This window comes from Papaver somniferum, chromosome 4, assembly GCF_003573695.1.
Source record: "Papaver somniferum cultivar HN1 chromosome 4, ASM357369v1, whole genome shotgun sequence".
NCBI lineage: Eukaryota > Viridiplantae > Streptophyta > Magnoliopsida > Ranunculales > Papaveraceae > Papaver > Papaver somniferum.
Window position 1 is genome coordinate 33,938,565 of NC_039361.1, and position 4,283 is coordinate 33,942,847.

The following is a 4,283-nucleotide window of genomic DNA, read 5'->3' on the forward strand; positions in this document are numbered from 1 at the left end:
CTGTTTTGCTTGTTTTCTGTTTTCTTTCATTTATTTTACCTTCATTGCTCACTGTTTGTTTTCCCTCATGCTCACAGTGGTGTCTTAACACCACAATCTTTACTTGTTTCACTCATTGTTTACTGCCTCCATTCAGCTCCATGTTAGCTTAGGAAGCATCTAGAGAAGCTAGAAAACAACATTTGCTCCCCCTTGTCCATGTGGACTTTCCCTTTCTTCCCATTCTAGCTACAATTGACCCTGTATACTTGCAGGTCAAATTGTAGGTTGTTTATAAAACCCATCACCCACCAACTTCGCTTTGGCTTGCTAATTGACTTGGAGGAACCACATTATCTTCATCCTCACTTTCCTTTTCATCTTGCTCATCTTGATCATCGTGCTCATGGATTACAACTCGACTACGGTCACCACCAATATCCCAAATTATCCCTCTTGTCTCATCCCCCAAACGCTTTTTGCGACCTTCATCTTTCCCTCGAGGAGGAAGAGATTGAGGAGTATCAAGACCGTCCTTCCTTCTTCTCTTAGTGACCGCATCTTTAGTTTTTCTTTTGATAGCTTCCTTGGCTTTTGACCTATTTCATAAGCACACGAAATGAATGTGAGACAACTCACTTTCAGTTTTTGTACCGGCATTGACTTACTTTAACTAACCACGCCGGTTAAATGTTCCGGCAGTGAACATTGACTATCGAGAATGCCGGTAGTCATATGTAATTCTCCTGGATATCAAAAGACTACTACCGACACTCTCGAAATAAATCAATTCCATGTCGTAACTTTGTACCGGCAAACAAATCAACCTAAAATTTGTGCCGGTATAGGTGACAAATTCTTAAGTTTTCCTGTATGTTTTAAGTCCACTACCGGCATGCTCGAATTATTACAAAAGAATACCGGTACCCAAAACCGGCATATAATGCAACCCAAAATCTATGTCGGTACTAGTGACAAATTCATAAACTCTCCTGTATGTTTTAAGTCCACTACCGACATACACGAATTATTATTAAAGACTGTCGGTACTAAAAACCGGCATAAAACCGAAGTCTATGTCGGTTTTTAAATTCAGTTTCAGGTGAATCTGGGGTTGGAAACGACATTGAATTCATCCAAGATTAAATGCCGGAACAAAAAACCGGCACTGTATTCATACATATTTCAGTGCCGGTATTCACTGAAACTCAACTGTTTCAGTTAGGGTTCGCGATTCTATCCTAAACCCATTGCTATAAATCAATTTAAACACTCATAAAGTAGTTTAAAATCACTTACCTTCTCACAGAAGCCATGGTTGCGAGAGGTTGATTCTCCGAATCTTCTTCTTCTTTCTCTTGAACAATCTTAGCAATTCTTTGTTCCTGTTTTTGTTGAGCAATCGATTTTGAGTTCGATTGGGCATTTGTTTTCTTTCGTGGAGGAATTGTTTATGATTCAGGTAGGTTAATCGACGAAGAAATTTTTGAATGGATGATTAATCGACGAAGAATCGATGAAGAACGATGATTTTTTTTTCAAAACCTAACCCTAAGAGTGCCGGTAGTGAATTCAGAGAATGGGGGATACGTTTTGGTTATTTGATTTTTATGTTTTAGGAGAAAGGGTATAATGATCTTTTCATAATGTTTTTTAATTAATCAAAGGGTATTTTAGTATTTTCATACCCAAAAATCACCCCTTAGCACACACCATGGGTTGGGGGAAGTAATCAATATCCCCCAATTACTTTTTTTATCCCCCAATTTCGCATTCTTCAGAAAGGTGTTGGAGCCCGGCTTGTAGCTAGGATTCCAACTAGTTTCTTGTCGTCCGATGATGTTCTTGACGATTAATTTATTTTTTTTGGTAGAGTGAATTTGGATTGAAAAAAATATTTTTTTTATTTAAAAATAAATAAATTTTAATTTTAAAAAATATTTATTAAAAAAATAAATTAAAAAAATTAAATACTCTTGTTTTTTCTAAAAAAATGAAAGTAAAAAATAGTAATTATTTTTATATTTTAAGAAAATTAATTTTTAATTTTAAAAATATTTATTTTTTAAAAAAATATAAATAAGGGCAGTTTTGGTATTAAGCAAAATATATGGATAAGGGGCTCCTAAAATTACTATCAAATAACCAATTTTTGTCTTTACATGGTATGCCCTAAAATTTTTAGGTATGCCCTAAAACATGGCATAGAATGGCGCATGCGATGGGCTTTCTCAAAGCCATTCCAATCACCGGGCTTAACCAGTCTGTTGGGCCTAGACATTTTCGAGCCGTCCTCTAATACCGCCTTGGTATACCTTTATGTGGCAATCATATATGCCTCCGTCTATAGAAAGAACAAAATGAGTAACCTATTCACAAGAATGATTTTTTAGGGACCATGGTTTTTTTGAGGGGACCATGTTTTTATTAGGCCACCTTCCCTATAATTATAAGGGGTGTCCTAAAGCGTTGAAATGACTAACCTACCCTTAACCTAATTTAATTTAAAACCAACCTAATAACTACCTATATATAACCACCACCTCCTCACACCACCACCGCCCACCACCGCCTATTACCACCACCACCACCTCTGATTATCACCACCACCAACCACCGATTACCACCACCACCACCGCCGATTACCACCGCCACCACCTCCGATTATCACCAGCACCAACCACCGATTACCACCAACGCCAACCACCACCACCTCTATATATATAGCTTAATTTAAAACATTAAGAAAGATATTCACACAAACCCATTACTTGTCATTCGTTTTTGGTTGAATAAATGAGAAGTCATCATCAAAATGAGTTGAAAATGGAAGTTGCGGAGAGGTTTAATGGAGGTTTTTTTCAGAGAAAAATTCGGTTACGTCGCAAAACGTTTGGTTTCGTCGCAAAAAGTTCGTTTATCACGAATTAATTTTTTCTTAACCGAACTCAGAGTTCGGTTGATTCGCAAAAATACTTTTAACCGAACTCCTTGTATTAGAACAACACAAGTCCATAAGTTCGGTTCCTTCGCAAAATAATATCACTGAACTTTAGTTTACGAAAATAATGAGAAGTCCAAAAGTTCGGTTCGTTCGCAAATATGTTAAGTTTTCTTTGTAACCGAACTCTACCTTTGAAACTTCGTAACCGAACTCTACCTAATTCACCAAGAGATAAATTTCTTAGTAACCGAACGTTTTCCTAATTGCATATATGCATATATAAGCCCAGTTCGGTCGATTCGCAAAATATGTTGAAGTTTGCGAACCAACCGAACTTCTAACAATAGGTTACATTTAACCTGCAGTTCGGTTGGGAACTTGGTTGCGTTGAAGTTTGCGAACTAACCGAACATACTTATGTAAATCTTATTACTAAAGTTCGGCTACCTACGTGTTTGAAGAAAGAAACCGAACTCTGTGTTCGGTTATATGTTCTTGACATTTATTAACCGAACTCCGTGTTCGGTTACCTGTTCTTCACACTTAGTAACCGAACTAACTGAACCTAGCAGGAATTTTTAAAAATTTACAGTTTTATGAATATTTGGACCAATTCAACCACCATTATCTAAGTTTGAAGCATACTTGGGTACACAAATACTCTTCCTTCGGTTGTGGTTGGTAAAATCCATCATTTTCATCTTGAGATTGAGTTTGTGGAAGAATACATTCACCATCTAATAAATAACTCATATCTAGATCATTGTGACGATTAACAAATACTCTAGGAGAGGATGGAGATGAAGAATCAGATGCGCTATCATCACTTGAATACTCAAACTTAGTGAATTGGAAAAAAAATTATTTTCCATGTTTTTCATCTTCATCTTCTCTAACTTTACTCTCTCAATAATTCTACTTCTTTAGCTTAATCATTTCACTAATGATTTCACTAATCATTACCCAAAATTAATTAGGAAGGTAGTTTAGGTATTAATATAAATATCTAGATAAGAGGTGACCTAAATTTACTTCTAAATGTCTTACTAAAAATGGAACCATGGTCCCAAAAAAAACCATGGTCCCCAAAAAATCGTTCATTCACAATATTATACTTGTCCACTCAAAAGAGCTCGATGCATTAAGAAGTGTGTTTTGAACTATAAGGGCATGTATATGGTATGGTAGATGGTTATCATGATTTCCATATCCTCTTGGGAGGTTTCAATAGGCAAGACTATGGTTTGCATGCCACTGCTATGGAGCACAAACTCCGATGGGCACCTAATATTTTTTGTACTGTCTATTTTGTTTTGAATTTACACAAACAAAAAAAAATATTGACCGGAAGGTCGTGGAA